This window comes from Capra hircus, chromosome 29 (assembly GCF_001704415.2).
Source record: "Capra hircus breed San Clemente chromosome 29, ASM170441v1, whole genome shotgun sequence".
NCBI lineage: Eukaryota > Metazoa > Chordata > Mammalia > Artiodactyla > Bovidae > Capra > Capra hircus.
This window is the reverse complement of record NC_030836.1, coordinates 24,747,746-24,763,343: the sequence shown is the minus strand read 5'-3', so window position 1 is coordinate 24,763,343 and position 15,598 is coordinate 24,747,746.

The window sequence follows — 15,598 nt, the reverse complement described above, 5'->3', positions numbered from 1 at the left end:
AAGGTCTCAGCCCATCTTTCGGCAGCACTGGAGCTGGAATGAGCTGCAGAATTGTCTTGGTTCAGGGAGGGGGGCAGGCCTGAAGTATCCCCACATCCATCAGTCAGGGGCCACCACTGTGGGTGAAACAGCTGCCTTTGGCTGCCAGTGTGGGTCCTGGGGAGGGACCGAGCTGTCGACAGCAGCTGATGCTCCCAGAGCCCGTGATGGAGTGCCTCTGTCCTGGAGGGGGATCTGGGTGGGGACACCCCAGCAGCCACTATGATAACTCTGTGTTGCCAAGGAACAGTCACCAGTGATGACCTTCAACCTGTACATTGAAGGCCTTATTGAGGGAACGTGTTAATTTTTATATGTTTCAGGAGAAAAACACTTTATGACCTCACTTTTTTTTTTTTTTTTTTTTTGCCTTCCCAGATCCTAGAGGTCTAGGAACTCCAGGTTGAAAATATCGTCCGTCCTTTCTAGCTTTCTCTAATGGTATGGTTTTTATGTCCTGGAAACCTCAAGAGGCTTCCTTGGTAGCTCAGCTGGTAAAGAATCTGCCTGCAATGCAGGAAACCCCGGTTTGATTTCCGGGTTGGGAAGATCCCCTGAAGAAGGGATTGGCTACCCACTCCAGTATTCTTGGGCTTCCCTGGTGGCTCAGACAGTAAAGAATCCACCTGCAGTGTGGGAGACCTGGGTTTGATCCCTCGGTTGGGAAGATCCTCTGGAGAAGGGAACGAGTGCCCACTCCAGTATGCTGGCCTGGAGAATTCCACGGACAGAGGAGCGTGGTGAGCTACAGTCCAGGGGGTCGCCAAGAGTCAGACACAGACAGCGACTTTCGCTTTCACCCGCAAGGAGATGCAGCCACCAGGGGGCAGTGGTGGGTTCCTCGGTGGGCCTGCTTCTGCCCCAGGGGCGCCTTTGGGAGAAGGTGCCTGCCCGTGGGCTGCCAGCCCCCATCAGAAGGCATTGCTTTGTAGCAGAGATGGACCGCGTGGCAGGGCTGGCCTACACTTATCACCTGGGTTGGGTGCTCTTGAGCGGGACACAGACTGCACACCTGCCCGGGGTGGCCACGTCCTCTTGTTCCTCTTTCTGGCTCCTCTGCCTCCCTTTCAGAGCCTTCTCTCTTCCTTTATCCTGAATGTCAGCGCATTCAGGTCTCCAGGAATCAGAGACGGTGTTAGAGCTTTGAAAATGTTCACTCTGCCACTGCTGGGAATCCCACCTAAGGAAATAATCTAAAATATGGAGGATCCTTTATGCAGGAAGATGCCTGTCTCAATGTCATTTATAAAAGTGATAGATTCAAACCATTTCTAAATGGCACACCATAGGGGAACAGTGAATTATGGTGTGTCAACCAAGTGGCCTATTGTGCCACCCTTAAAAATTATGCATGTAGGAAATAGCGCAAGAGCATGTTTATGGTTAGTTAACGATGCAGACTACAGAATTGTATTATACACCCTGATCACAACAATAGGAGATACACAGACAGGATGGGGCTGGGGGCAAGGAATCAGGAACTACTCATGGGCTTGGGCAGAGGCGCCACAGCAGGTGGATCTTTACCCTTTTTGCACAATAAAAGTCCTTTTTTGGCTGTTTGGTGAGCCTGTGGACCCCCTTCTCAGCATGCTATTAATGCATGAAATATAAAACATAGAACTTCAAAGGAAACCAATGGTATTGAAATATGGGTATCAAAACAAATTTGCAGTGTAGTAGTGTGTATGCTTTTTTTTAAATGGCTTAAATAACAAGGTTTCCCTAGCAGGAGGTCAAATTACATATGAAGGGGTGATGAACACAAACAGTATTTCAAAATATCTGCAAAAACTACAACATGATACAACAACGTCTGAGATTTCTGTCAGTGACAAAGTTGCTTGTACTACAGCTAAGATTTCTGCGATTTGTTGCCTTTATTTATAATGGATCAAAATGTAGAATTTTAGTTTAAACCTGGTAAAATCAGTATGTCATTTTTCACATTCAAGTTCAAGCAACATATGAAATTCTTACAGGTCCTCTAGGGGTTCAGGGACCCTCATTTAAAACCCTGCATTTGAGTCCCTCCTTTTTCTTTCTTTCCTCCTTCCCTCCCTCCCCCTCCCTCCCCCTCCCTCCCCCTCGTACCCCTTCTCTTTCTTTCTTTCTGAATTTTGTGTAATAGACATGCATTACTTTTACAATGTAAAATAATCAGGGGACTTTAAAATTAATTAAGCAAATAGACAAAGTAAATGTGATGGAAGTTTCTTTGATTACTTGCATTCTCAAATATTATATCGTTGAATTCTCAGGTTAATTCTGTGTGAGAGAGATGCTGTTAGTATAGCCATTTTGCAGATGAAAACACTGAAGCTGAGAGAGGTTAGGAGACTTTTCTAAGGTCACACAGCCAGTAAATGATGGAGCCAGGGTTCAAATCCAGGTCTGTCTCTCCAAGAGCCCAGTCTTTACTCGTTTCACTCTCAGTTCAGTTCAGTCATGCAGTTGTATCAGACTCTTTGCAACCCCATGGACTGCAGCACCCCAGTCCTTCACTGTCCCTTTCATCGTCTGTCCTTCCTGGTCTTCCGGAGTTTCCTCAAATTCATGCCCTTCGAGTCAGTGATGCCATCCAACCATCTCATCCTCTGCCATCCCCTTCTCCTCCTGCCTTCAATCCTTCCCAGCATTAGGGTCTTTTCCACTGAGTCAGTTCTTCGCATCAGCTGGTCAAAGTATTTGAGTTTCAGCTTCAGCATCAGTTCCAGTCTAATGATGAGTAATTTAAAAGTTGTGTTTGTATGTTTGATTTATTGTAGCTACTGTGAAGTAATCTCAACATTTCTCTTGCTGAAGAACAGTTGCCTATATTTAATGCGGTCTGTGCAATTCTTGGGAAATTGATGGTACTCTGGCCCCAGAATAAGAAAACAGAGAGGTCCCCGAGACGCTCTCTCAGTTCTCCTGTGGGGTCTGGAGGCACTTCAGCTTGAGTTTCAGGTGGGAGGCTTTCCCCTGAGCAGTGAGCATCGCCAGGGCTGGCTGAACTGAGACCCACATGGAACAGCAGGGGCTGCAGTTCCAGCTGGGATGCATGGGGTGGTGGTATCCCTGGGGGAATGACAGACCCAGGTCCCCAAACTGCTTCCTGCAGCCTGGAGATGTCGCTAGTGCGTGCGTGGGCAGTCGTGGCCACTGGAGGGCAGCATCGAGTCAGCGTTGTACAGGGGCTCTGGGTCTGGGTTACTGTCAGGGGAGCGTGCTTTCGGTGGGCTGGTTGCTCCTGCGGGACTGCACCGGGGAGGCACAATCCCTTCAATGACTCTGAGAGGTGTGGCCTTTTACAAAGGGACTGTGTCATGCGGTGCTTAGGAATGCAGACTCTGGAATCGGCTTGCTTGTATTTGAGTCCAGCTGTGTCATTTATTGGGTGTGTAACTTTGGGTGAGTTTAAGCTTTCTGTGCCTCAGTTTCTCCGTGTTGCTGACAAGAAAACTAAGTGAATTAATACAAATTATGTACGGTTTCAGATATTTACGGCCGCAAAGCATACCACCCCAAAATGAAAACTCTTTCTTTTGCTTATGATTCTACAATTAAAGCACTGCCCCATGGGGAATGCTTTTCTTCTCCATGGGATATCGGCTGGCATAGTTCAGATGAAGCTGGTTGACCCAAGGAGTCGTCCTCAAATGTACGGCAGCTCAGCTGAGGGCCGCCTGGACCTCCTTCTCCAGCAGGTAGTCAGGATGTTTTTACATGATGACTCAGGACTCTAACAGAATAAGTATGGAATCTCCTAGTCTCTTAAAGGCTAGACTAGGAGCTGGCATAGCATTTCTTCCATCACATTCTCTTAGTCAAAGCAAGATCCAAGGCCAGCCCAGCTTCAAGGAGAAAAGGAAGAGAAAGAATCTCTACTTCTTGACGGGAATAATGAGGCACTCCAGCGATAGGAGTTATTAGTGGCCATCTTTGCTGACAATCCATCGTGGGTACTTAGAACAGAGCCTGGGACAAGGAAACCCTTTGTGGATGGTAACTCCCATCACAGCTGAGCAGACCGAGGCTGAGACACTACAGATATTGTCCTAAGATCACACAGTTGGTAAGGTTAGAGCTGGAATTTAAACCCAAGTCTTTCTGAATCCAAAGCACATTCACTCATCACATCATCATTACAAGCTGTGTGTTCTTGGTCAAGTCATTTAACCTCTCTGAGCCTTTCTTCATGTGATGTCCGGTGGATATAATAAAGATAACCCCTGCATGGAATTATTTTGCCGAAGAAATAAGGAAATGCCCCAGAAAGTATCTTATCACCTACGAAGCATTATGGGAGCATGAATTATATTGAGATATGAATTTGAACATCATTCTTTCAGAATCTGTCTCTTGCTGGTGGAATCCAGGCTCACGTGTACCTCTTTTGACGCTAGTGGTGAACTGGAGCGGCTAAAGGTGGCTGACAGGAGGCAAGGAGAGCACAGGAGTGATTTCCAAGTGTGTGAGGAACAGTCATTGACATGAGTGTTAGTTACAAGCCATTCTTGTCTATTCACTGAGGAAATTTCCAAGAACCTTTGTCTATGAAAGATGAATCTGAGGGCAGGGAGCTGCTTTCTTTTGAGGTCTCTGGCCCCCTCCCTTTCCGAGGGCCAGTCTGGTGTTTGGGCTGTCCCCTCTGGTGAGTCTCCAGAGCCCCCTCTCAGTAGACCATGCTAGGCTGGGAGTCCTTCAGTCCTTCTGAGGGCAGACAGACAGACAGCTCTCCACCCCTGCCCCCTCTACCTGGAGTCTCCAGCTCTTCAGTTACCTTCCGTTAGCCATTCCCCTCACGTGCCTGATCAGCTCTAGCTACAGGGACCAGAAGCTGTGCTTTTATTAAATTTGATCCTCATCAAGATTGCATTTGGTGGTTTTCCAAGTTATGACTTCCTAATTAGCTTTTTTGCTGAAGCTGTTTTTTATTGCTTTGCTCAGAATCAGTGGTAAAATAACCCCTGTTTTTTTTGACGGTTTGGCCTCCTTTGGTTATTCTTCACCCCCACCTCCCCCTCCCCCCAAAAGAAGAAGAAGGATGTGTTTCCTGAGTCATTGGATATCTTATCACAAGTTTTAGAACACCCTGAGAGTCCCAGATTACTAGCTATGCAGACATCTGCTTCCTGCTGCAGGAACACAACCTCTCCTTGGGCTCGGGGAGACAGGGAGTGTGGGCTTCAGAGTTAAACTTTCTATGTTCAAACGTTGGCTCTGCTCTTTGGCAGCTGTGTGATCTCAGGCCCAAGAATCAGGTTCTCTGAGCCTCAAGCATCTTAAGCTTCACAATGTGAAGGATGAATATGTAACACGGAGGTCTTGCTGTGAAACTCCATGGAGATCATGTATATGCCTCAACAACATCATCAGCTGTTATTATATTTTGAGGATAAAATGAGATACTGTGAAAGAACTGGAGTGTACAGAAGCCTCTATTATTATTAAGAATAGTTTACTCTATGGCCTTGGGTAAGTCCCCTTATCTGTACTGAAGAAGGGGTTGCAAACTCAGATGCCTTCAGGAGCCAGAAAAAAAGAGTACAGAAAAAATATAAAGTAGAGTGGATAGAATAAATATTATGTTAATAGTGTTTTTTTTAAATTTTTTAAATAGTGCATTGAAGGGAGGGTCCAAAGTTAAATCAGTTTGGAAAACTAGCTTAAACAAAATTAAGCAGGTCTCTTTCTGCAGGACTCCTCAGTGCCGTTTAAATGCCACCTGCACCGTGAATTTCTAAGGGAAGGAGAGCATGTGTGGGTGGTGGTGGTGGCTTAGTGGCTAAGTCGTGTCCGACTCTTGCGACCCTATGGACTGTAGCCTGCCCGGCTCCTCTGTCCATGACATTCTTCAGGCAAGATATTGGAATGGGTTGCCATTCCCTTCTCTAAGGGATCTTCCTGACCCAGGAATTGAACCTGGGTCTCCTGCATTGCAGGCAGATTCTTTACTGTCTGAGCCACCAGGGAAGCCCCATAGGTGGGTAGCATTTCCAAACCTCTCTGACTACAGACCCTTGTTTTCTACAAAGACCAGAGTTCTGCTGAAGGCACTGGCAAATTCTTGGGTTGATGATCTCATCAAATATCGCTTCCACTTCTGAAATTTAGCCTTCGATTCTGCTTGGTTCCCTACACTTAGGAGGAATTTCTGAGATGATCACAGACACCAAGTGTGGTTTCTTTTGTCCTTCTAAGTGTTGATTTTCACCAAGATTGTGACGAATTCTATCCCTGTGACAGCTCAGCATGGTCAGCTGTCAGTGAGACACACCTCTGGGTGTCACTAGTCCTACCCGAGCCAAACTTTGATCAGAGACAGTCAGTGATGGGGCAGTCAGAGGTCAGGGAAGGAGGACAGTGCTGGGACTCATCTGTTATTTAGGGAAAACCAGAAAATTGTCCGGACCTAGACTTTAGCACAACATCTATGTGAGGTTCTGAAATCCAAGTCTGGCAGCAAAGGCCATTTGAGGCTACCCTTCACTTTTGTGAGCTCAATGCCTTGAATGAGTTTCTCCCCTTCAGTGCAGGGGACAGGCAAAATCAGGAACACTTCATGAGCACCTATAAAGAAAGCTGAGCACAGAAGAACTAATACTTTTGAACTGTGGTGTTGGAAAAGACTCTTGAGAGTCCCTTGGACTGCAAGGAGATCCAACCAGTCCATCCTAAAGGAGATAAGTCCTGAGTGTTCATTGGAAGGACTGATATTGAAGCTGAAACTCCAGTACTCTGGCCACCTGATGCAAAGAGCTGACTCACTAAAAAAAAGACTCTGATGCTGGGAAAGATTGAGAGCAGGAGAAGGGGACGACAGAGGATGAGATGGCTGGATGGCATCACTGACTCGATGGACGTGAGTCTGAGTGAACTCCAGGAGTTGGTGATGGACAGGGAGGCCTGGCATGCTGCGATTCATGGGGGTCGCAAAGAGTCGGACACAACTGAGCAACTGAACTGAACTGAACTGCACTATTACTAGTCAAAGTATTAGTCGCTCAGTCGCGTCTGACTCTTTGCAGCCCCATGGACTGTAGCCTGCCAGCCTTCTCTGTCCGTGTACTTCTCCAGACAAGAATACTGGAGCGGGTAGCCATTCTCTTCTCCAGGGGATCTTCCTAACCCCGGGATTGAAGCTGGGTCTCCCACAATGCAGGCAGATACTTTACCATATGAGCCACCAGGGAAGCCCAGGGGCTTGCAGGTAAAGAATCTGCCTGCAATACAGGAGATGCAGGAGACATGAGTTCGATTCCTGGATTGGGAAGATTCCCTGGAGAAGGAAATGACAGTCCACTATTTAGGCCTTCCCCAGTGGCTCAGCGGTGAAGAATCCGCCTGCAATGCAGGAAACTCAGGAGACGCGGGTTCGATCCCTGTGTCAGGAAGATCCCCTGGAGGAATAAATGGCAACCCACTCCAGTATTCTTGCCTGGAAAATTCCACGGACAGGGGAACCTGGAGGGCTATAGTCCATGGGCTCGCAAAGAGTCAGACACAACTTAGCGACCAAACAACAAGAACTATTACCAGGCCTCTGTAAGTCACTTAACCATCTTCATCAACCTGTTTAATTTCTGTATATGTTGGGCGACTCTCCAAGATCTCAGTTAAATTGCCATGAACCCCAAATTCCATAGTCTGTGAGTAGCTAAAGCCCTTCATAAGGTTTCTGCTTTTTATCCTCTTGGGCACCGAGTCCCATAAGTGAGACCTCTGCCCTGAACCTTCTGTGGACTCCCTTGGGTTTCAGAGAAGGTCGGTGACTGTGTTAAGATCACACAGCCTGTAAGTTTGGCCCCGTCAGGCTTGGCACTGATCCCTGCCTGACTCAAGCTCCCCATAAGCCTTTGGGACATCTGGGGACCAAAGTATCCTCAAGGGTAGGACAAAACCTTTCTAATAGCCACCTTCTTTGAGATGTGGGTGGGGTTTTCACATAACCTCTTCAACCCTTACTGAATTATTGCTTCTTTTTCAATTTCAAGTTTTGGTGGCCCTGGAGCTTGGGTGGGGTTTGGGCACTAAATCAGCAGGACAGAACTCTAAGATGTATGGCTAGGGATTAGGACTGTGCCGAGCTGACTGATCTAATAAATCAGAATCCAGGAAGGAGGGGAGTGTGTGAAGCAAAATCCAATGCCTCATTTACAAAGAGGGGAAAGGAGGCCCAGGGCTGGTAGGGATTCACCCAGTAACACAGCAGTGGTTCTGGGCTTAGAGCTCAGGTTGTTCCTCTCTCGGTCTATTGATCTGCTGTATTCAGAGCCAGCAAGACAGAGCTGCTTCATAATCAAGTTGTCACTAAGAGCCGACCATACACGCTGGTGGTGGGATGATGGGATGTCAAGGAATGACCTTCCATCTGTTCTCTGGCCATCTGTCTAATCCTATGAGTTTGCCCTGAGTCCTGAAGCAGCATCACTCTTAAAACTTGGAGTAGGACCTGCCAAGATGTCTTACCTAGCTGGGGGAAGGTATTAACAGCATTAACAGCAAAGCCCTAATTAACTAAACATCCGGACCCATCAGAGGCATTGGACTGCTAACTGATCGCTCTGAGAACTGGAAGGGAGCCAAAAGAAATACAAAGGTCTGGAGTATAAGCACATAGAATTTTTTAAACTGAGAGAAGATCTCAAATCTTTCCCTTGCTTAGATAGATAAACCAAGACCAGGAGAAGTGACTTTTCCAAGACACCAAACTGTCAGGCAGGGTCCACCCAGCTCTCTATCACTTCCCTGGGCTCTGCCCTCACGGGTAGCTCTCCTGATGTGCTGAGCTCAGCCTCAGGACTCTGGGTAGATTGTACATCACAGTCTGGGTAGATTTTACAAATAACAAAGAGACTGATGGTGGAATTTTGTCACTGTCCTCTTTGACACTGAGGGGCCTTTACAGATCATTTCCTGACTGTGACAACCAGAAATTAAAACGACCACATTGGTTGATTTTTGAGCCCGTAGATGGGACACAGCCCAGTGTCCTGCAGTGTGTCTTGAAGTAGGATCCATGGAGCAGCTACTCAGAATTCACCAACTGCAGTTGTTAAAATGCAGATTCCTGGGTCTTGCACAAGGCCTGATGAATCCAGATCTATGGGAGCCAGGCCCTAGAACCTGCCTTTTGACATTCATTCTAGGTAATTTGCATGCACCCTGACATTGGAGAACCATCACAACAATGGAACACAAACCTTGGAGTCAGGTGTCCCTGGGTCGGAACCCCAGCTCTGCCAGTTACCCAATATATGACCTCAGCATGCCTGAGCATTGGATTTCTCATCTGTAACATGAGGAGACCAATAATAATAATAATAGTAACAATAATAATAACAACAACTCCCTCACAGGGTTACTGAGAGAGAGGTAAAGTGCTTGCTTGTGTGTGTGTGCACGCGTACGCGTGCGCGCTCAGTTGCTCAGTCATGTCCAACTTTTTGGGACCCCCATGGACTGTAGCCCGCTGGGCTCCTCTGTCCACGGAATTCTCCAGGCAAGAAGACTGGAGTGGTTGCCATTCCCTTCTACAGGGGATCTTCCCAACTCAGGGATCAAACCTGAGTCTCCTGCATTGCAAGCAGATTCTTTACCGTCTAAGCCACCAGGGAAGCCCCTGGGAAGGCCGCAAAGCGCTTGACATCTGCTGAATATTAGCAGCTACTCTGATATCATTCTTTGGAGACAGCATCGGTTTTCAGCCGTACCCTTGGCCCGTACTCGTCCGGGAAGTTCGGGGAGTAGATGGCACACTGGGGTTGCGGTCCAGTTCCCCTGGCGGGAACCCACAGACACTGTGGGCGGGGCCGGCCGGCAGAACCCGGAGGCCTGCGGGCTCCTCCTTCACGGGGGCGGGGCTCCCCGCCCCTTCCCAGCCAGGCCTGGATCCCGCCGGACCCTCTTCCATCCCAAGTTCAGCCCTATTAGATCCCTCCTCCGGCTCTGTCCAACCCGTTCTAATCAAACCATTAGCCCCCTCCTCTAGGCTTCCCTGGTAGCTCAGATGGTAAAGAATCTGCCTGCAGTGCAGGAGACTGGGTTCGATCCCTAGTTCAGGAAGATCTGGAGAAGGGAATGGCAACGCACTCCAGTATTCTTGCCTGGAGAATCCCAGAGGAGGCGGGTTATAGTCCATGGGTCGCAAAGAGTCGGACACGACTGAGTGACTAACAACAGCAACATTGGAGGCCATATGGGGGCTCTCGGGGTCCGGAGAGCCCTGAGAGGTCCAGGCTCTGACCTGCCCCAACCCCCTCCCAGGGGTGTGTAAGGAAAGAAAGTGAAGTCGCTGAGTCGTGTCCGACTCTTTGCAACCCCATAACCTGTAGCCCACCAGGCTCCTCCATCCATGGGATTCTCCAGGCGAGAGTACTGAAGTAGGTTGCCATTTCCTTCTCCAGGGGATCTTCCCGACCCAGGGATCGAACCCTGGCGTCCCGCATTGACGGCAGACGCTTTACCCTCTGAACCACCAGGGAAGCCCAAGGGGGTTGTGCTGCTGCAGAAAGGCGGGCCCACCCACTGAGCCGGGTCCCGGCGGGTGCAGGGACAGCGGCCACCTGCAGAGGGAGACATGCACACATTTCAGAGCACAGTCCGCGGGGCTCCTCGAGGGAGCTCTCTACTGGGAACCGGCTGGGGCTTGGGATCAGCGTTTGTTCTCGAATCTTCCTTCTACTGTGGAGAGGACTGTCTGGGGATGTCCACAAGCCAGGGTGCTGCTTTTCCTCTTGTTGCTGGAAAACCGAGGGCCTGAGCTGGCTTGATGCCCGAGGCCTCAGAAGGTGCCTCGTTGGCCGTTGGTTTTATTTTCGCCCCCCAGCCTGGCCCTGGCAGGCCCTCAGCAGAAGGCTGCCTGTGGTGCCTTTCTGAGGAGACTCTGGGCCGGGCGGGACCTGAGCCTCCTGCGCCTTTTCCATCTGAAGGAGCAGAGCTGTGTGAGGAGGCTCCCTCGGCCAGCTTCCCTCCCCTCGGAGTCGGGGTGAGGTGCTCGGACCTGCCCTCTGCTCCTGGCCTAAGAGTCCTTTCCCTGGCTGCCATCCTCTGTGAGCTGAGGGCTGAGGAAGCCCACCGCCACTGCTCGAGCACCTGCTCTGTGCTTCTCTGTAGCTCTCGAGCATTCTACTGAGGTGGAATTGAGGCTCAGAGAGGTCAGGTGACTTCCCTAGAGTCACACAGCTAGTGAGCAAAGAGAACAGCGCCACCAGCCACCCACTGAGGGCCTAGAACATTGCCAGGTTTGATGGCCGTGGTATCACATATGCTCAGTCCTACAGCAACCACATCTGGAAATCTCAGTGTCTGACCCTAAAGCCCACTCCTTCCCCTCAAAACCTGTGGACTACTCTTCTATTTTCCCAGTCTTTCAAATTATTAAAATTCCCATTTGTCCCCAAAGTTCTCTCTTCTCTCTTAATCCCAGAGTACTTTGGTAAGGACTACATAGTGGATTAATCACATTTCCAATTTTAGATTTGCTTGAAATTCCTAGTCTTGAAAATACCAATTCCTTGCTGAATTCCTCCTAGAAGCACAGGAGTCAGAACATCTCTTTGCTGGAGGAGCCCAGTCCCCCGCACATTGCCTTCACAGCTATCTGGCAAGGGCTCACATTTGATTTTATTTTCACTGTAGTGAGAAACTGACAACCCTCCATTTTATCACAGAAATTAATGCCGGTAAAATGACTGCCTCAGTCCACTCGCTGCTTTGACACCACTATTAAAATAAACCACGTCATTAAAATAAACCATGTCTGTGTGCAAACACGCATGCCTTTGTGCAGACTTTATGAGATGTGCTTTTCAGAGGTGCTGTAGTGCAATGTACATGACACCAACGTGAAGATGTTTCCTTTTTCCTCCCAGCTGACTCTCTTATCCACCAGCAAAATGCCAGCTGTGGCCAGATGTCTAACGGCAGCTGGAGGAAAAGAACTTGGGGCTTCAAGTTTCCTCTTTGGAAGCGCTGGGCTTGCTCCAGATCACAGTGAATTCTGGGGTGGGTGGTCCATGAATGCTGCCTCCAGAAATATGTGGACACCAGGCTGCATCCCCATCTAAGGGCTCACCACGGTGGTCGTTTTCATTTGCAGTTGTTACAGGAAGGAGAATGGACCCTGGTCCTGCAAAGATCCCTCTGAATCAAGAGGGCACCATGGCTGAATTCCGCCAGAAGCCTCGGGTTTATCTGCAAACTTGATTCAGTGAACACCATTTGGCTCAGTCATGAGATTCTTCCTATCACTGGGGCAGCCACCTCTGGGCCTGGAAGACAGGGAGCCCAGGCAACTTTTGGCAAATGGCCAAGTCTGGATATTGCCTGGGGTTGAGGTATTTCCGAGCTGCTGGTCTTATAGGAAGTTCATGTGGCGGACAGGAAGAAGAGCAGGAGAAAGAATCTACACACACTGAGCACCCAGGCATTATCCTGGGTTCCTACCATCTGTACAGTCACATTGTGAAGATATAAACTCCATCTAGTCAAGGAAGAGAAGCAAGGTAACTGGGTCCCTGGTCACCCAAGTAGCACAGAAAGGTTCTGGGAGCAAACCCAGGTAGGTCCAGCTCAGATCCATGCATTTTCACACTCATCTCCGAGAGCAAATTTCACAGGTATCGCAGAGGTGCCTTTATTTGTTTTATCTGGGGTCCACACTTTCTGCTACTGTCATTGCTCCAGGCAGTGAGAACACCATCCTGGCGAGGGAACTCTGCATCAGACCAGAGACTGGACAACGGAAGGTTGTTTCTGTAATATTTATCCCTGCAAAGTAAATATTTCTGTCTTTGTCGTAGTCCAGAACGTCCCCGTTGACAACTTCATAGATACTTCTTTTTCTCCTCTCTTGAACATTGGGTCATTGCCGGGAACAGGATGGCCAAGCACAACTGGTTTTTTTCACTTTTGACTGTTGATGTCTCTCAGTCAAAGAAAGGTGGGCTGGTGATCTGCTGGGGTGGGCTGGGACCTGCTGGGGGTGCTGGGGCCAGGGCGGTGGAGGGAGGGGGCAGGCGGGATCCCAAACGGTGGTGGTCCTGGGGAAGTCCTGATGGCCATCCCCCCACGCCACCACCAGAGAGCAAAGCTGGGGCTTTCTGTGCAGTTTGGGACCGAGATGTGTGGTTTTCCAGAGTCATCATGCAGATTTATTTCCTTCCCTTCTCTCTCTGCTAGCACCTCTCAGAGAGGTTGAAAAACCTGCCCAGGGTCATGCACTAGTAAGTTCTGGCTCCTGCCTCCCTGGTCGCAGGCTCATCACTGCCCTGAAACTGGAAGGGCCTTCATGAACCAGCCTGCCTATGTCACTTGCCCGGGTCTCAGGCACTTCACTCTGGCCATTTCATGCCGACCCCTTCCATGTACATATTCTTCCTGGTCTTTAGAGTTTGGCATGGCTGTTCCTGTTGCCCAAGACTCTTTATTCACTTTATTTAGCCTTTCTCTCTGTCTCCAAAAAAAAAAACCAATGTCCTCAGGGAACCTACTCACAGTCATGCTCAGCTGAAAGGTCCCCTCTCCCAGGGGTCTCCTCCCTGGCCTCTTCCTGCTCCCCCAGGGCCTGGTTGGGGGCTCCCCACACCCCCCCCCCATCTAACACTGCCCACACTGTGGTATAACTTTGGAGTTCATTTTCTGCGTCCCCCTGACCACGAGGTCTGCGCACCTCTGCACAGCTGCCACCCCAGCCACTGAGAAAGCACCTCATAGTATGTGCTCAATAAACGTGGAGTGGATGAAAGCCTGAGTGAGGCTCTGAAGCCTCCCTGAGCTCACGTGCCCTCCTCAGGCCTGGCTCTTGTCTCGGCCACTGCCTTCCTTGGGGCACCACTTCTCTGAAGTCCAGGAGGCTGCTGGCTCTGTCTTTGGGGCTCAGGGGTCTCAGATCAGCCCAGGACATCCTGTAAGGGGAGTGTCTGTGGTGCCAGGACCCTGGAGAGACCCTCCAGGCAGGGGCCAGATGAGGAGTGGAGTGGATGGGAAGGCGGTGGGGGCAGGGGTACTCAGGGGAATCGGGGCAGAGTTGGGTAGAGCAGATGCATCCGGCCCCATGGCATTTGTGAATCCTGGGTGTGTGGGTCTTTAAAGTGGCAACTTGACCCAGAATTCTGGGGCATGATAGGATCTCTTATTGAACCCCAGTGAAGTGAAGTGAAGTGAAAGTCGCTCAGTTGTCCCCAACTCTTTGAGACCCCGTGGACTATACAGTCCATGGAACTCTCCAGGGGATCTTCCCAACCCAGGAATCAAACCGAGGTCTCCCGCATTGCAGGTGGATTCTTTACCAGCTGAGCCACAAGGGAAGCCCATTGAACCCCAACTGCAGGTTTAAATCTTGCTAAGCACTTGACGTACTTGATCTCATTTACTTCTTACAAAAACACCTCCCAGGCAGGCCTGGGCCCTGTTTCCTGCACCACCTGATGAGGGGACAGAGGAGCAGGGAAGATGAGCACTTGCCCCAGGTCAGGGGTCTGTCGGGCAGAGCCAGGGCTCAGGGCCCAGGTCTATTCTTTGACATGTGGCATCTTCCCAAGGTAGCTTCCCCACCCCCAGCTGCACCCTGGGAATGCAAAGGGGGAGCTCTGGCTTTAATTCCAGTCTAAGTAGATCTGATTAGTAGAATGGAGTTGAGCCAAAGTCATTAACTTTCATTTCAGATACACTGCCTTGGGTCCCCATGTGCCTTCGACTTGACAGGCAGCTCTGGGGAAAGCAAGGCTCTGGTCCATGTAACACAGGCTTTCCGGATGCTGAGCAAGGCATCCTTGGGCTCTGCAGTTCAGAGAAGAAAAGTGGTTTCAGCTTCTCCATGATCATGACATTAATGATTATCTCTGGGTGATGGAATTATGGGTGGGGTTTTTTTTGTTGTATTTTTAAAATTTATGAGTGAAATAATCAAAGAAAATCATTTTTACTAGTAAACAAACAAGCAAGCAAATGTACCTGCAAGATGCCAAGGAGCTGTCATAGTTCTCTGCCCTTGCTTGTGCATTTCTTTTAGCCTGGAATGCTCTCCCTTCTGCGGTATAAGAAACATCCTGGGTGTTGGTCTCTGATTGCTCGTGCAGTGCTTCTAGACGCCTTGGAATTTTCTGACTGATTGAAGTCTCTCTTATTCCTCATAGGGGATCCTTTTGCCCACACCTGAATTTATGCTGAGGCGGTGACTTAGAGTGGGGAATGGAGACAGCTTTAAGATGGACTGATCGCCAGGAAGACCTAGGGGGTTGGAACTTTCAGCCCCCCAGCAACCTCTGAGGAGGGGAGGAAGGGGGCTGCAGATGAAGCTCTCTATAAAAACTCTTGAACAGGAAGATGCAATGGGCTTCGAAATTGGTGAATGAATCCACATGGTGGATGTGTCGGGGGAGGGCACCCCCATTCCATGAGGACAGACGTTTTCCAATGCTTGGGACCCTTCTGGTCTTCATCTTAAGTGCTTCTTCATCTGACTGTTCATTTGTGTTCTTTATGATAGCCTTGATAGCCTTTATGATAAACTGGCAAACATAAGTTAACTGTTTCTCTGAGCTCTGTGACCCTCTCTGGCAAATTAATTGAA